The sequence below is a fragment of the Arvicanthis niloticus genome, chromosome 14 (assembly GCF_011762505.2).
Source record: "Arvicanthis niloticus isolate mArvNil1 chromosome 14, mArvNil1.pat.X, whole genome shotgun sequence".
Classification (NCBI taxonomy): Eukaryota; Metazoa; Chordata; class Mammalia; order Rodentia; family Muridae; genus Arvicanthis; species Arvicanthis niloticus.
In genome coordinates, this window is record NC_047671.1 from 9813633 (window position 1) to 9832066 (window position 18434).

The 18434-nt window shown below is 44.3% G+C and overlaps 3 pseudogenes; all 3 read right to left on the reverse strand.

The window, feature by feature from the left end:
* Positions 1–5981: 5981 nt before the first annotated feature.
* On the reverse strand, positions 5982–7611 carry LOC117720162 (SNW domain-containing protein 1 pseudogene; annotated as a pseudogene).
* Positions 7612–12554: 4943 nt separating this feature from the next.
* On the reverse strand, positions 12555–13471 carry LOC117720068 (SNW domain-containing protein 1-like; annotated as a pseudogene).
* Positions 13472–14072: 601 nt separating this feature from the next.
* On the reverse strand, positions 14073–14419 carry LOC117719555 (transcription elongation factor 1 homolog pseudogene; annotated as a pseudogene).
* Between the last annotated feature and the right edge of the window lie 4015 nt (positions 14420–18434).

Below are 18434 nucleotides of genomic sequence, written 5' to 3' on the forward strand. Positions count from 1 at the left end.
TCATTTCTTACACTAAAATTCAAACTTTCGGTAATTGTGTATTGAAGTAGTTTTTGTTTTGCATTTTTGGAAGTAAAACCCACTTAATTCCCACACTTTAAATTACAATGAAAATTTATTTTATTTATTCATAGCTTGTGTAAAATATTTTTGCAGTTGTCTATTTTTCATCAGGAACTTGATCATGACAAACATGATAGAGGAAGCAAAATGCTAATCTAATGGATCCATGCTTATGGCAAAATGGGCTTTTCAGAGGTCTAGACAGTCAGAGGCAATCATATTATTCAGGAAAAGATGAGCCTTAACTTAGCATTTAAGAAAGCCAAGTGATGGGCTGGAGAGATGGCTCAGGGAGGAGGAGCCCTGGGTGGTCTGCAAATAGCCCTGAGTTCAATTCCCAGGAATCCTATAAGAAAGACGCTGAACTCATATAGATAAAACAAATAAATGTTGAAGGAAATTAATATGAAGCTTTTAAAAATTGCACACACATATATATATTATACATAAAATTGCACATATATATATTATACATACATACATATATATTATATGTATATATAAATTTTTTTTTACAGTTCAGTTTTTTTTTTTTTTTTTGGTTTTTTCGAGACAGGGTTTCTCTGTATAGCCCTGGCTGTCCTGGAACTCACTCTGTAGACCAGGCTGGCCTCGAACTCAGAAATCCGCCTGCCTTTGCCTCCCAAGTGCTGGGATTAAAGGCGTGCACCACCACTGCCCGGCTACAGTTCAGTTTTTATCCCAATCCTGGAAGTGCCTTAGAAAGTTCTTCATCCCATTCTTCCTCCCTTTTTCTCCAAGAGAATGTAACCAATCCCCACATCACCACACCATGCCAGGCCTCCTCTATTTCTGGGCTCAAAGTCTCTCTAGGGTTAAGCACATCTTCTTTCACAGAGGCTTGAACAGGCAGGCAATCCTCTGCTGGATATGTCAGCTTTAGTTTCAAGAGGCCTGTTTGCTTCCTCTGTTCCTTGCCTTCATGCTCATGTTCCTTGGGGCGACTGCATTCAGAAGGTCTTTTTGAACTGTGGTGAATAATGGTGACTCTTATTCTGCTCCTTACAGGGACCCATCCATGTTGGCGTGTCAGCTGATATTGAGGTTATATTTGTCTCATTCAGGCAAATGTGTGTCTGAGAGTTTATAGGTTCATTTTCTCTGCCACATCTAGGAACATTGTCTTGCAGAAGGCACCCTGAGCCTCTGTCTGTTATAGTCTTCCTACCTCCACCTCTGTGATGTTCCCTGAGCCTAGGTGTAGGGACTGCATTGCAGTTGTATCAGTTGGCATTGGGCACCCAATGGTTCTTGTTCTCTGCCTTTTGACCAGTTGTGATGTCTGTACTAGTCTCCATCTATTGTAATAAGAAGCTTCTTTAAAGACAGGCGAGAGCTACACTTATCTGTGAGTATAAATATAAGTATTAATATAGTTAGAAACTGTGTTAAATTAGAATATATGGCAGTAGTAGGTTCTCCTTTGGTCTGTGACCCCTCCAGTCACTGGTAAATGGCTACAGTTACAGGGTCAGGTATGAAGTACATTCTGTTCACTGAGCTGTAAGTCCAGTTAAACAGCCATTGATTATAGCCAATATAAAAGTGCCATTAGGGTTAGAAAGGTCTAAGATTAAGCTTCTGGTAGACCTGGTGTCCAGTGAAGGAAATCTCTTCTTGGATGGTGCCATCTAGCTGTGTCTTCATGGCAGAACAGGTGAGTGGTCTGTCACCATTTCTTGTAAGGATTTTTTCCCACTCAAGTCACTTCCAAGTGATTTGTGTCTGCACTGTTCTCCCACCACTTGCAATGAGGTAAGGTTAGGCAGTAGGTGTTAGAGGTTGGGATTGGAGTTATGGCCATGGACCATGGGTCAGTGAGTTGATCAAGTGGCAGGAATCAATGGTTAAGGGTTAGAGGTTGGGGTTGAATTTAAGGTTAGGATTAAATTTGGTTAGGGTAGGCTTAGGTTAGAGTTGTTAGGGTTAGAATGGAGTTAGGATTTATAGTTAGGATTTGGGTTCAGGTTAGTGACAGCCATTGCCAAATGACTTAATAAGTCTTCTATACCATTAGGATAGATAATCATCCTGTGTTTTTCCAAAATATCAGGATTTATTGGATAATAAATGTGTTCACTAGGCTTAACTATTTCATAGGCAGCAGTTTGAGAGCAGACCCTGCTTTCCCTGGAAATCTGGCCAAGGCAAATAGTGTTTTTAATTTAATCTTGGTTGCTAATCTTAACTCTCATGTCTTAAACCACACTTAAATATACCTCCATAGAGTCTATGGAAATAAATAGAGGACTAAAGTGGTTGCAGCAGATTTCAAGAGTCTTCAGTAGTGAGATAACAGACATCTGGATAGAGTCTGCACTGATAAGATACTCAATGGAAACCAGCTGCAGGGAAGAAACTGGCACTGTATAGTCAGGCCGCTGTGGAGTAGAGGCTGGGAAAGAAGGTGTGTGGATGAATGCAGCTGTATGGTGAAAGGATAGGGAAGACCCAGTTGTGAAGGGTGGGCAGACCAATGCACGGCAGGTCCACGTGGAGGATTGCCCGTTTAGTAGGGCAGATTAACAGGTAGGAATACATTGAGCTAAAGCCTGAAAGATGTGATTAGGGGTAGAATTAGGTCATTGTTATGATTTAGGGTGGAATGCAATTTAATACAAAGTCTCAAAAGCAGGAAATGTTACATAAAGGAAGAGGAGGAAAACCATAATGTTGAATAACCATTAAACTAGAGTGTGCCTATGGTCACGGGTGGTCTCCTAAACAATCATAAAGACAGAAAGGATCCTCACTCTTTTATAAGGTCAAACATCTATAATTCAACACACTCACACATACATACTCACCCACACATACAATACTCATACACTCACACATACACAACACACATGCACACACTCACACATGCACACACATACACACATACATACACACAGACTCACACACACATACGCACAAACACACACACACACACACACACACACACTCAGGTGATTTATTAGAATAGTTCACAGGCTGTAATACTGCGAGTTTAACAATGCCTATCTACCAATGGAGAGCCTAAGAATCTGGTAGTCTCTTGGCCCACAGGCCTAGGTAAAGAGAGGGAGCTTCCTTCTTCCATGTCCTTGTACAGGCTGCCTGAAGAACATGTGGCCCAGATTAAAGGGGGATCTTTCCAGTGCAAAAGATCTGGATTAAAAGTGGATCTGCTCAACCCAGAAGATTTAATCAAGGAAAAAAATCTCTCACAGGAGTACCCGGTCCTTTGTATTTTAGTTAATTCCATACAAAATCGCATTGACAGCCAAGAAAAGTCACCACAACTCCTGAAGCTTTGGCTGTTTTGTAAGAAATGTGCCCTCAAAGCTGGAGACAACGAAATGAAGACATAGCCTGAGCTTTCTAGGAATTGAAGAGAAAAAGAAGTTTAATAACATGTACAACGTTGGGCCTTGGACAAGGTAACTTCATTTAACCTGCCACCTTCAGTCATGTAGGACACAGGTAGAGGGCTTGATTAACAAGTCTCCACCTCCAGAGATTTAAATATTAATGAATTATCAAAAGGCCAGGGGCGTAGCTAGTTAAATTATTCCCTCCCCTTTCCCCCCTCCCTATAAAATTAATCTCCCCTGGCTTTTGGCTGGGGAAGCGCATACCACCTACATCCATTTACCATGCCATGAACAATAAAGGCTTTGGAAAACTGGACTTCACGTGTCGCCTGATCTGCCTGATCTGCCTGATCTGCCACCGCCAGGTTCCCAGCCTTTGGAAACTTGAGCTGCCCACCACCAGCCCGCCGCAGCGACTGCACCAATGTGGGACTCTCTGCTGGCAGTGTGGGAAGCCTGCCCGGGACCCTGATGCCAGACCACCCTGGGACCCAGCTGCCGGACTCCCTCTTCCCCCCGCCCGAGAGATTTCTTCCCTACAGTCCAAGATTTTTATAGACGTGAATACTGCACACTTGCATCCACTCTAGCTGTGCACATTCATGCAGAGTGGAAGTCAAGTCTCTGGGTCCCAGCGAGATGAATCGGTGACATGGACCTCTGGCAATTCTTAAGGAAGACAATGAGTTTGAAATTCTGTTCACATCACAGGCCAACATCAATAACTCAGTGACTGGCCATGTTTAGCCATTTATTGATATCTGTTGAGTCCCAAAGATTGAAATCGTGTTGCAAAGGAAAGAAAAATAGAGATTAAAAAACAAGAGAAGACAAGACAATACAATACAAGACAAGACAAGACAAAACAAAACCATCTCAGGTGCCTGGATCTTTTGGAACAACTGATTCTGTCAGAAGCCAGGACCCTAGCCTCTTACCCTCACCCCCTACTTCTCCCCACCTGCACAATGTCTCCTGCAGCTTCATCTCCCTAGCAACCACAAGGTTCTGCTTAATAGTTACAAATAGATTTTTAGATGTAAAGCAGTGTACCTTATCTTTTGAAGTAAGCAGTTAGACCGCCATTGTTTCAGGGCACAGGCCAAGAAGATTCTGTACTTTCCCATCACCTGGATCCCTCTTACCCCTCCCTTTGAAAAATGTATTATAAATAAGCACTTTGTGCCCAAATATATGACTCTTGACAAGCATTTGCTTCCTTGAGTCCATTCTCTCTCTCTAGCCCGTTCTTCCAGGTTGTAATCCTCCTCGTCCCTCATGAATAACCTAGGACCTGCAGGTCGGGTTATGATTCACTCAATATTCTTTTTTTTTTTTTTTTAAAGATTTATTTATTTTATGTGTGTGAGTACACTGTAGCTGTCTTCAAACACACCAGAAGATCCCATTACAGATGGCTGTGAGCCACCATGTGGTTGCTGGGAATTGAACTCAGGACCTCTGGAAGAGCAGTCAGTGCTCTTAACCAGTGAGCCATCTCTCCAGCCCTTCTCTCAATATTCTAATCAGTTGCAAGGATCTAAAAGAAAATGCTAAAGACAGTGTCTTCCACAGGGTCTTCCAGGAACCTACTTTTTCCTAAGGTCTGTTTGCTGTGCACCTCCTGGTTGCATTATAAAATTTTGGAGGGCTTGTGAACTCAAGCCAGAGTCAAAGAAAGGTTGTTTTAAGGAACTTGTGAAACTTTTGCATGTCAGGGTAACAACTGTTTCTCATGATTGAATCTGATGTTAGAACTGTAGAACTGTTCTCATGATGTTAAGTCCTTTCTCTTTGATATTGAATCCACACTTTCTCCAGTTGTGTGTTGAAGTAGTTTTTACTTGCCATTTGAGAAAGAAAACCCAATTCCCCCAATATAATTTCCCCTGAATATTTATTTGAATGATTCTTAGCTTTTGTGGATTATTTCTGTAGTTGACTCTTCTTTGTCAGTGACTCGGCCATGAGGAACATGATGGAGAAAGCACAATGTTAATCTAATGGGTCCCATGCTTATGGCAAAATGGGTGTTCCAGAAGTCTAGACAGCCAGAGGAAAAAACAGTAGTCACAGAGAGCTGAGCCTTAACTTAGCATGGGAGACAGGAATGTCATGGGCTAGAGAGATGGTGGCTCAATGGTCAACAGCACTGGCAGTTCTTGCAGAGGCCCTGATTCAATTCCCAGCAATCTCAGGAGAACAACACAGAACTCTCAGGAATAGAACCAATACATCTTAAAGAAAATAAAGAAAGGAAGCAAAATTGTGGTTTTTTTCTTTTTCTATTTATTAACTTTAACCTTGTGTTTTACAGTTCAGTCTTTATCCCCCTCCTGATCCCCCCTTATATAGTTCCTCCACCCTCTCCTCCTCCCCCTTGTCTCTTAGATCATGTCCCCTGTCCCTACCACCACAGCACAGCCGGCCAGTCTTCCTCACTGTCTCTGGGCTCTCAAGTCTCTCCAGGGTTAGCCACATCTTCTCTCACAGAGGCCAGACCAGGCAGGCAAGCCTCTGCTGGATCTGTCAGCTTTAGTTTCCAGAGGCCTGTCTACTCCTTCCTCAGCTTCTTGCCTTCATGCTCATGCTCCTCAGGGTGACTGCTCTCAGAGGATCTTTTAGAACCAGCAGGGTACTGTTTTGCTTCTGCCAAAAACTTGTCCAAACCAAAAGGATCTTCCTCAAAGTGAACTGGTCCTTCTCGGCCCCTCTGTGTAAGGTCTGACCCAGAAAACACCTTATCTGGAACGAATCTGTTGGTCTGGATCCTGGCTTCGAGGTAACCGCTGTCTAAGTCCTTGTCCACACTTTGACCGGGCCTGTAGATACTCTGAGCCACATCTTTCCCACTTCTCCAGGGCTGATGATAAACACTGTAAACTCCGTCTTCTCCACCTGCAAACCCACTGTCCATACCCTTGGATTGGTTGAAGAGCCTTATGTCATACTGGACTTCATTGGAAGGAGGAGGTTTGGGCACTCCAAGGGCAATGGCCTCACTGATATCTCGATTCTCATTTCTCGGTGGTTTTGACCTCTTCCCTGGCGCTGTCCTGGAAAGGTTGCGGTCCTGCTGCCTCTCTTTTCGCCTGTCCTGCCGGATTTCATCCCTTTCCCGGGCCTCTCCAGCCTCTTTTTCCACATGGGATTTCATCCCAGCTCTCCCCTCTCTGGCTTTCTGGGCCATTTCTCTAAGATTCTCTTCGTGTTTCTCCTTTTCTTTCTGAGCCATCTTTGCCTGCAACTGGGCTCGCATTTGCAGCCCTGCACGAGCCTTCTGCTCAGCAATGTGGAGCGCTGCAGCCAGTTTGGCAAACTTTGCATTTATATGTACAGGCTGCAGCCCTCCTCCATCAGCAGCCGCCCGTTTGTCCAATGGAATCGCATAACCCTTGGGGTTCTTCCATCTGGGGATACAGGGCGGGATCTTCCACTCCTGCTGCTCTTTCACAGTCTTCTTCTGTGTAGGAGAGTGCATTACAGGTGCTGGAGGAGAAGGCGGCCCCCGAGGAAGTTTCTTATGAATCCTGAATCTCGGAGGCTCCGTTGGGTCTTTCTGCATTTCTACCATGCGAATAAGCCTCTGCTTAGCTCCAGAACTGAAGGCTCCTCCTTGCTGAGATGGTGTGTAGAGGATGTGCTGAGGAGAGGCCAGCTTGCCAGCTGCAGGAACTGGTGTGGCCGCACCAAGCTTCCTCGACAGTACCGTGTGCAAGGCTGCTCTTGTCTTTTCTGTGGTCTCTTTAATGGTCTCTTCATCGGGCCTCTGCAGTTCTGGGTCATCGGCATTTCTAACCTCCTTTGGAATGAGGTCAGTGTATTTGCTGTAAAGGACCTTGTCTCTGGACTGTCCCTGTCGAGCAATTGCGTCGTACTTAATTTTCCCTTCATGATCCAACTGAATAGCCAGTGCATTCGACGTTTTGTTCTTTCTCCCCATACCCAGAGGATACTGGGCCACATGGATTTCTGGGAAAGCACCTCCGTCTCCAAAATCCTCTAAGGAGCGTGGAATCCAGTCTTTCCTGTATCCATATCCGGGAGGCTCCATTCTGGAGGACCGCAGCGAGGTCTGCAGTGATCTCTCAGATCTTGCCTTTTCTTCAGCCCCAAGTTGGTCCTGAGGTAGCTGAGTAGGCTCAGGTAAGGAGCTGGTGAGCACCATCTTCTCTGAAGGAGGTCTGAGACAGGTAAGACGATTCCTTCTGTCTCAGAGAAGGGTTTCCTGAGTAGCCCTGTCTGCCCTGGAAGTCTTTCCACAAACCAGCCTGGCCTAGATCAGGTAGCTGCTTGCCTCTGCTTCCCAATTCCAAGGCAGCAAGGAGAGACTACTGTGCCTCAGCTTGGGCAGAACTTGAGTATATATGTATCTCCTCCAAGCCCCGCCTTCACAGGGACACACCTCCCCCAACAAGGCCACACCTCCTGATATCTCCACACCCTGTTCCAAGCCTAATTCAATCATCACCAGACCAATAAAACAAACAAAAGTTTAATTCCTAGTTTTGGTAGGTTTTATTGCTTTTATTAATCATTCCATTGCATTCCATCTCAAGTGATTGCCATCTTTTGGGTTACCCCTCCACAAACCCCACATCTCATCTGCCCTCTCCCCTCTCTCGTTTGCCTCTATTTAATTTTTAGAATGCTAAGTAAGTCAATCAGTCTTCCTGTATCCTTCCAACGTATCCAGTGTCCCCACATTCTTCTCCTCCCTCCCCTCCACACTGCCTCTTATTCTTGTAATTATGCTCTGTCTTTGTATCTTTCTCTGTCTTATACGCACACCCATGCATAAACATACACATACATCACAGCAGACAGACAGACAGACACACATATGCACCACAGACAGACAGACACACACATCACTGTCATACATACAGACACGCACACACACAGACACACACACCACACACACATTGATATACACACATCACTGACATACAGACAGACAGACACACACATCACTGACATACATACATACAGACAGACACACATCACACATACACACATTGATACACACATACACACACACACACACACACACACAAACACACACACTAGAATGCTAATTCCTAGGGAAGATGGATTCTGGAAGACTTGTGAATGAAAGCCAGAGTTGCTGATCAGTGAGATCAGCTGTTCCTGAAAGGGTTAAATATTTTAAAAAACTCCTAGCAGGCTGAGCAGAACCAAGAGTGCAGGTCAGCTTGGTTGTGAGCTCTGTGTTTCAGGAACTTGGCTGACCACAAGATAGATGGTTGACTATGAATAGGCTCTTTCAGAATAGCCTATACAAAATGTTCCCCATGACTGTTCCTTAGACCCCGTCACAAACGGAATAATGGGCTGGGACTTTCCACAGGTTCTCTCAAAATAACCCTCCTTAACTCCCCCAGGTTGTGGTTTCCCTGCTGAGTTGTGGTTTTTGGCTTTAAATTCCCTCTGTTTCCAAAGCCCAGGGGTCAGACTCCATTGGCCCTGTGTGGGTAATTTGTCTTGACCTCAACATGTTGATTAAAATATACCTCTTGCTGATTGCATCAAGTTTGGTGTCTTGTGAGTTATTGGGTGGCTGCAAATTCCAAAGGCTTGGGTGAGGTCCTGCCTTTGTGGGGGACTTATATTCCTAGCTGGGAGACCTGTGTTGCTGAGAAGTCTAGAAGCAGTCACATCCCTCTGGCCAACAGGCTCTGCTGAGAAAATAACAGCAAGATGCACACATGGGAAAGACTATAGGTAAGGGGTTCAGTAGAGAGGTTGCTTTATGTACCTTGTGAAACTTTTGTATGACAGTGGGCCAACTGTCTCTCATGATTGTATCAGATGTTAGGACTCTAGAACTGTTCTCATGATGTTAAGTCGGTTATCTTAGATATTGAGTCCACACTTTCTTTAGTTGTGTGTTGAAGTAGGATTTTCTTGCCATTTGAAAAATAAAACCCAAATCTTCCAATTTAAATTCCCCTGAACAATCATTTTTATGATTGATAGCTTTTGTGGATTATGTTTGCAGTTGTCTATTTTTCATCAGTGACTTGGTCATGAAGAACATGATGGAGAAAGCACAATGTTCATCTACTTCATCCAATGTTTATGGAAAAATGGGCCTCCTGAAAGTCTAGAGAGTCAGAGGAAACGCAGTGATCACAGAGAGCTGAGGCTTAACTTAGTACGGAAGACAGGAATGTCATGGGTAGAGAGATGGCTCAATACACACTCACACCACAGACAGACAGACACACACAGATGCACACACAAAGACACAGATACAGACACACAGACACATTTGAACGCTCATTCCTAGGGATGATGATTTCTAAGAGAGTTGTCAATTCAAGGCTGAGTTGTTGATCAGCAAGGTCAGGTGTTACTGCCACACCCTGTTCCATGCCTAATTCAATCAGCAGACCAATAAAAACTCAAAAGAACAATTTCTTGTTTTATTATTTTTAAATTAATCATTCTATAAGTTTACACCTCTAATAATCTCTCTCTTCTGAGTTACCACTCCATTATCCCATCTCCACTCTCTCCTTTGCCTCCATGAGGGTGCTGTCTCCCCTGTGCACACAGCTGCCCCCTGGCTCTTGTATCCTGCTATTCTGTGGCATCAAACCTGCATAGGACCAAGGGTCTCTCTTCTCATTGTTGTTAGGCAAGGCTCTCTTCTTCTACCTATGTATCTGGAGCCATGGTGCCCTCTCTGAACTCTTCTTGTTTGTTGGTCTTTTTTTTTAGGAGCACTGGCTGGTTCTGGTTATCCAACATATTTCTTCCTGTGCAGTTGCAGTCTCTTCCAGTCCTTCCTCCAGCTTCCCCACCAGGGTCACCTAGCTTAGTGTGATGGTTGACTTCAAACATCCCAACTGGATTGGTCAGGTGCTGGTAGAACCTGCCAGGGAACATCCTCACCATGTTCCTGTCAACAAGCTCCTTTTGGCAGTAGTAACAGTGTCTGGGGTTGGTGTCTGTGGACAGGATGGATCACCATGTGGGGTTGTCCCCAGATGGCCCTTCCTTTAGTCTCTCCTCCATTTTCTTCTGCTCGGTATGCTTTTGTTTTGTTTTTTAATATAATAGCATTCTTCTTTCCTAATGTTCTGTCACATCAAGGCTGGATCATGGTACTGAGGCCCCCTTTCAAAAAGGGTAACAGCTCCTTTGTCAGACAAACCACCATGTTGTTACACTTAACAAGAATCACAGATGACCTCCAAGACTTCATATTATTATTAAATATAAAACATTATAATTTTAAAAGTCTCATGGTTGTTGAAACTTTAAACACATTATAAAAATTCAAAGTGTCTTTACTATAGACAAAGATTTAAAAACTAGGTTCATGTACAAGGAAAATTAAATCCTTCTCATTTTTTTAATACATGATTGAAGAAGCAGGATACAGTTACCAAGGGACCCACGTAAAACAAAGAGCAGTACAAATCAAATCCTATAGGTCTGTGTCTGGCATGTGGGACTCACTCAAGATCTTCAAATGTCTTGGGTAGCCCAACTTCTGTCTCTGCCTTGGTCAGCACACAAAGCTTATCTTGTAGGCTCAGGCTGGCTCCACCACACTTGCTCCTGTCCTAAGTAATCTCCCTACATTCCTTGCATGGAATATATGCTGGGGTTTCCAGTGCAATTGAGGCTGCAGTTTCACCAGTGATGTCCTGACTTGTCTCCAGCATCTCTAACCCAGCCACATGGTGCCAAATCTCATCAATATTGTAGATGTCATGCTGCCGAAGCCTGTCTGCAATGGAAGAGTCTTACACATTAAGATGTTTGGTTGACTGCTTGAGATGCAGCCTTGTCAGTCCCTTCATACACCAGACTACATCTTCTGTGTGCTGACCTGGAGGAAACACTCTCCAGAAGGTTGCATTTCAATGAATGCTGGCCTTGTTAACTATAGCACTCATTGTGCCAGTAAAGCAAAGCTTTCACTTCTCTTTTCACAGACACACACACACAGACACACACACAGACACACACATAGACACGCACACACAGTAGAATGCTCATTAGTAGGGAAGATGGATTCTGGCAGACTTGGGAATGAAAGCCATAGTTGCTGATCAGTGAGATCAGCTGTTCCTACCTGGGAGACCAGTGTTGCTGAGAAGTCTAGAAGCAGTCACATCCCTCTGGACAAAAGGCTCTGCTGTGAAAATATCAGCAAGATGCACACATGGGAAAGACTAGAGGCAAGGGGTTCAGTAGAGAGGTTGTTTTATGTACTTTGTGAGATTATTGTATGAGAGTGGGACAACTGTCTCTCGTGATTGAATCAGATGTTAGGACTCTGGAACTGTTCTCATGATGTTAAGTCCTCTCTTTCGGATATTTAATCCACACTTTCTCCAGTTGTGTGTTGAAGTGGTTTTTACTTGCCATTAGAGAACGAAAACTCAATTCCCCCAATTTAAATTTCCTTGAACATTTATTTAAACTATTCATAGCTTGTGTGAATTATGTTTGCAGTTGTCTATTTTTTGTCAGTGACTCGGCCATGAAGAGCATGATGGAGAAAGCACAATGTTAATCTAATGGTTCCCATCCTTACGGCAAAATGGGTGTTCCGGAAGTCTAGAGGGCCAGAGGAAAAACAATAGTCACAGAGAACTGAGTCTTAACTTAGCATGGGAGACAGGAATGTCATGGGCTAGAGAGATGGTGGCTCAATGGTCAACAGCACTGGCAGTTCTTCCAGAGGCCCTGATTCAATTCCCAGCAATCTCAGGAGAACAATACAGAACTCTCAGGCATAGAACAAATAAATCTTAAAGAAAATAAAGAAAGGAAGCAAAATTGTGGTTTTTTTCTTTTTCTATTTATTAACTTTAACCTTGTGTTTTACAGTTCAGTCTTTATCCCCCTCCTGATCCCCCCTTATATAGTTCCTCCACCCTCTCCTCCTCCCCCTTGTCTCTTAGATCATGTACCCAGTCCCTACCACCACAGCACAGCCGGCCAGTCTTCCTCACTCTCCCTGGGCTCTCAAGTCTCTCCAGGGTTAGCCACATCTTCTCTCACAGAGGCCAGACGAGGCAGGCAAGCCTCTGCTGGATCTGTCAGCTTTAGTTTCCAGAGGCCTGTCTACTCCTTCCTCAGCTTCTTACCTTCATGCTCATGCTCCTCGGGGTGACTGCTCTCAGAGGATCTTTTAGAAGCAGCAGGGTACTGTTTTGCTTCTGCCAAAATCTTGTCCAAACCAAAAGGATCTTCCTCAAAGTGAACTGGTTTTTCCCAGCCTCTGTGTGTCTGTGTGTAAGGTCTAAACCAGAAAACACCTCATGAGGAATGAATCTGTTGCTCTTGACCCTGGTGCAGAGGTCCTCGCCCTTCATGTCCCAGTCCACACTTTGACAGGGCCTGTAGATAGTCTGAGGCACACCTTTCCCATCTCTCCAGGCCTCTTAAAAACTTTGTAGGTTTCCTCTTCCCAGCTACACACCCACTGTCCATATCCTCGGAGTGGTTGGAGAGCCTTTGTTCATTCTGGACTTCATTGGAAGCTGGAACATTGGACAAATCAGAAGCAATGACCTCACTGATACCTTGATTTTCATTTCTCTGTGGTTTTGACCTCTTCTCAGGGGCATTTAGGGAAAAGTAATGGTGGTGCTGCCTCTCTTTTCACCTGTCATGATGGATGTCATTTCTTTCACAGGTCTCTCCATCCTGTTTTCCACAGGGCGTTTCAATCCAGGTGCCATTTTATTCAATTGTCCCTTCATGAGCCGACTGAATTTGTAGTACTTTCAACATTTTTTTTTTTTTTTGCCCCATTTCCAGAGCATTCTGGGCCACATGGATTTCTGGGAAAGCAACCCCCTCTCAACATCCTCTAAGAAGCATGGAATTCACCCTTTCCTGTATTCCTATTGTGGAGGCTGCATTCCAGAGGAGACCAGCAAGGTCTTCTGTGATCCCTGAGATCTTGCCCTCTCCTCAGCTTCAAGTTGGTCTTGAGGTAGCTGAGTAGGCTCAAGTAAAGTGCTGGTGAGCACCATCTTCTCTGGATGAGCACTGAGACAGGTAAGAAGATTCTTTATTTGTCAGATAAGACTTTTATGCCCTGGAACTTTGCTTTTTTTTTTTTTTTTTTTTTTTTTTTTTTCAAAAAAACCACACTGGCAGCTTTGTTGCCAGCTGTACCTCAAATAGACCCGACTTTTTCTCTAAAGACAAATGAAGAAAGTGGTGTTCCCCAGCAAAGCCCAGTGAAAGCACCTGGGTGGTCAGTAGCCTAGACTCCCAGACCACAAGCAGTAGGAGGCTGGATAGGACAGAAAGTCCAGGTCCCCAAAAGCAAGGTGCTGGTGAGGTAGCTGAGGAGACTGGAGGTGTCCCAGCTATTCCTTGCCTGGGATGCCAAGCAAGAACCATTCATGGTCACCAGAGTAGACAGGAACCTATAGAAAGCTTGGGTAGGTAGGAGCTGAAGATGGGAGCACCTCAAATGCTTTCAGAGTCCTTTGAGGCATAGGGTTCTGTGAGACCACCCTGGGCTTCCTGATGAGTCCCAACATTCACTCACATCCACCCCTACAGTCTCATCTGAGCCAGGCACATCCACTCACTCAATCCATTCCATACACACAGAGGGAGGGCTGTCACAGCCCTGCACTTACCCCCTGGAGCCCTGGAATGTCTCTGCTTGATTGGCAGCCAGATGGGGGCTGCTGGGGAGCAGGTGCCTGCCATTGCTACTGATTGGCTGCCTCACAGGCATCTATCCAGTCATTGTACACATCCACTGGTTCTGACAGGTGTGTGATGGGGGTGTGGAATTCGTCTAGGCACACAATACAGGAGATGACTGCAATCTTTCGAGCACGGTCCATTTTCACATCACAGGACTTCTGGTGGTTGCAGAAAGGGCAGGTGAACTGGGTCTCCAGGGTGCCTGTCATCTTCTTCTTTTGAGTAGGCTTCCATTTGGGCTTCCTTCGTCCCATCACTGCAGAGGGGATAAAACAGTCTATATTCCAGCTACTCCAACAATGGTCAGCTGTGAATGGAAAGTCCAAGAATCTAGTAGTTATTTGCTGAGTCCCACGAGGCTAGTTGCTTCAGCTGCTTTGTGCTCTACAAAGTGTGTTCCCACAGAGGTGCTGGCCAGTACACCCAAGCAGGAGAAGTAGAGCAGGAATTCTTTGTATAGACCAGGCTGGGCTATATCAGAAATCTGCTTGCCTCTGCTTCCCAATTTGAAGGCAGCAAGGAGAGACTACTGTGCCTCACCTTGGGCAGAGCTTGAATATATATGTATCTCCTCCAAGCCCCGCCTTCACAGGGACACACCTCCCCTAACAAGGCCACACCTCCTGGTAGCAACACACCATCCCAAGCCTAATTCAATCATCAGACCAATAAAATAAGCAAAAGTACAATTCCTGGTTTATTTATTTGGTTTTATTTCTTTTATTAATCATTCCATTCCATTCCATCTCAAATGATTGCCACCTTTTGGGTTACCCCTCCACAAACCCCACATCCCACCTGCCCTCTCCCCTCTCTTTTTTTTCTGTATTTAATTTTTAGAATGCTAAGTAAGTCCCTGTATCCTACCACTCTATCCGGTGTCCTCTCTTTCTTCTCCTCCCTCCCTTCTACACTGTCTCTTATTCTTCTTATTATTTTCTGTCTTTGTATCTGTCTCTGTCTTTTTTTTTCAATCAGCAGCGGTTTATTGGGGAGGGTTGGCTAGCCATTGGTCAAACTGCTCGTCCATGCAGGAACAAATTTTGACCCTTTCTCTGTCTTATACTCATACTCTTGTATAAACACACACACACACACATACACACACAAACAAATGCACGCAGGCTCTCACACAGCCTTGTGCACACACACACATACACACACACACACACACACACACATCACAACCAGCCAGCCAGCCACCCAGCCATCCACTCACACACCACAGACAGAGCCACACACATTAGAATGCTCATTCCTAGGGAAGATGGATTCTGGAAGACTTGTGAATGAAAGCCAGAGTTGCTGATCAGTGAGATCAGCTGTTCCTACCTGGGAGACCTATGTTGCTGAGAAGTCTAGAAGCAGTTACATCCCTCTGGCCAACAGGCTCTGCTGAGAAAATATCAGCAAGATGCACACATGGGAAAGACTAGAGGCAAGGGGTTCAGTAGAGAGGTTGTTTTATGTACCTTGTGAGATTTTTGTATGACAGTGGGCCAACAGTCTCTCATTATGGTGTCAGATGTTAGGACTCTAGAACTGTTCTCATGATGTTAAGTCTGTTATCTTAGATATTGAGTCCACACTTTCTTTAGTTGTGTGCTGAAGTAGTTTTTACTTGCCATTTGAGAAAGAAAACCCAATTCCCCCAATTTAAATTCCCCTGAACATTCATTTTTATGATTGATAGCTTGTGTGGATTATGTTTGCAGTTGTCTATTTTTCATCAGTGACTTGGTCCTGAAGAACATGATGGAGAAAGCACAATGTTAATCTACTTTATCCAATGTTTATGGCAAAATGGGTTTTCTGGCAGTCTAGAGAGTCAGAGGCAAACACAGTGTTCACAGAGAGCTGAGCCTTAACTTAGCATGGAAGATAGGAATGTCATGGACTAGAGAGATGGCTCAACACACACTCACACCACAGAGAGACAGACAGACAGACAGACACACACACACACACACACACACACACACATTTGAATGTTCATTCCTGGGGATGATAAATTCTGGATCATTTGTTTATTCAAGGCTGAGTTGTTGATCAGTGAGTTCAGGTGTTAGTGCCACACCCTGTTCTAAGCCCAATTCAATCACCAGACCAATAAAAAATCAAAAGAACAATTTTTGTTTTATTATTTTTTAAATTAATTATTGTATCAGTTTACATCTCAAATAATCTCTCTCTTCTGAGTTACCACTCCACTACTCCCACCATCCCTTCTCCACTCTCCCCATTGCCTCTATGAGGGTGCTGTCTTTTCTATGCACATACCTGCCCCATGGCTCTTGTATCCTGCTATTCTGTGGCATCAAACCTCCATAGGACCAAGGGCTTCTCTTCTCATTGTTGCTAGACAAGACTCTCTTCTTCTACCTATTTATTTGGAGCCATGGTGCCCTTCCCTGAACACCTGTTGTTTATTGGTCTTTTTCTTGGGAGCACTGGCTGGTTCTGGTTATCCAAAATTTTTCTTCAGGTGGGGTTGCAGTCTCTTCCTCCAGCTTCCCCACCAGGGTCACCTAGCTTAGTGTGATTGTTGACTTCAGACATCCCAACCACATTGGTCAAGTGCTGGTAGAACTCCCAGGGAACCTCCTCACCATGTTCCTGTCAATGAGCTCCTCTTGGCAGTAGTAACAGTGTCTGGGGTTGGTGTCTGTGGATAGGATGGATCACCACGTGGGGTTGTTTCCAGATGGCCCTTCCTTTAGACTCTCCTCCATTTTCTTCTGCTCGGTATGCTTTTGTTTTTTTGTTTTTTATAATAGCATTGTTCTTTCCTAATGTTCTCTCACATCAAGGCTGGATCATGGTCCTGAGGCCCCCTTTCTCAAAGGGTAACATATATCAGCTCCTTTCTCAGACAAACCACCATATTGTTACACTTAACAGGAATCACAGATGACCTCCAAGACCTCATATTAATATAAAATATAAAACACATTATCATTTTTTAAGTCCCATGGTTGTTGAAAACTTTAAACACATTATAAATATTCAAAGTCTTTTTACTATAGACAAAGATTTAAAAACTAGGTTTATTGACAAGAAAAATTAATCATTATTTTTTTAACTACAGGATTGAAGACGCAGGGCATAGTTATCAAGAGACCATAGTAAAACAAAGAGCAGTGCAAATCAAATCCTATAGCTCTGTGTCTGGCATGTGGGACTCACTCAAGATCTTCAAATGTCTTGGGTAGCCCAACTTCTGTCTCTGCCATTGTGAGCACACAAAGCTTATCTTGTAGGCTCAGGCTGGCTCCACCACACTTGCTACTGTCCTGGATAATCTCCCTACAGTCCTTGCATCTCCTGTATGCTGGGGTTTCCAGTGTGATTGAGGCTGCATTGTCACTAGTGATGTCCTGACCTGCCTCCAACATCTCTAACCCTGCCACATGGTGCCAAATCTCATCAATATTGTAGATGTTCTGCTGGGGAAGCCTGTCCACAGTGAAGACTCTTATACATTACCACGTTTGATTGACTGCTTGAGATGCAGCCCTGCCTGCCCCTTCATACCCCAGACCACATCTTCTGTGTGCTGACCTTGAGGAAACACTCTCCAGAAGGTTGCATTTCAATGAATGCTGGCCTTGTTAACTACAACACTCATTGTGCCAGTAAAGCAAAGCTTTCACTTCCAGATTCTTGATTTACATATATCCCTAACAGCCCTGATAGAATATCTGTTCCCCTCTGAAACTTTACAAGTTAGGCCCCCTTCACCTGCCTTTTTCTCTACATCATCTTCCACATCCTAGTAGTGTTTCCAATACTCAACAGTTGTCCAGCTCAAAGGTCTCAAATGCTCCCATAATCCTCCCCTAACCCAGATCCCCTCAAAGCAAAGTGGCCAGGGTCATCACAGCAAGACCCACTCTCTGGTACCTATTTTCTGTGTCATCTTGCTTCTTTTTTGCTGTGATAAAACACTGGCCAACAGTGGTTTAAAGATAAAAGAGTTTTGTTTCAGCTTATTTTTCCATATCCCCATTCATTATTGAGGGAAACCAAGTCAGGAACTCAAAGTATGAGACTGGAGGCAGAAACCAAGGCAGAGACCATGGAGGAGTACTACTTGCTGGCTTGCTTCCTCTAGCTTGCTCAGTCAGATTTCTTACACAGGTCAGGCTCACCTGCCCAGAGATGCTTCTGCTCACTCTGGTTTGGACCTTCCTACATCAAACATTATTCAAGAAAATACCCCCACAGATTTTCCAATGGACCAATTTCACTGAGGCAATTCATCAACTG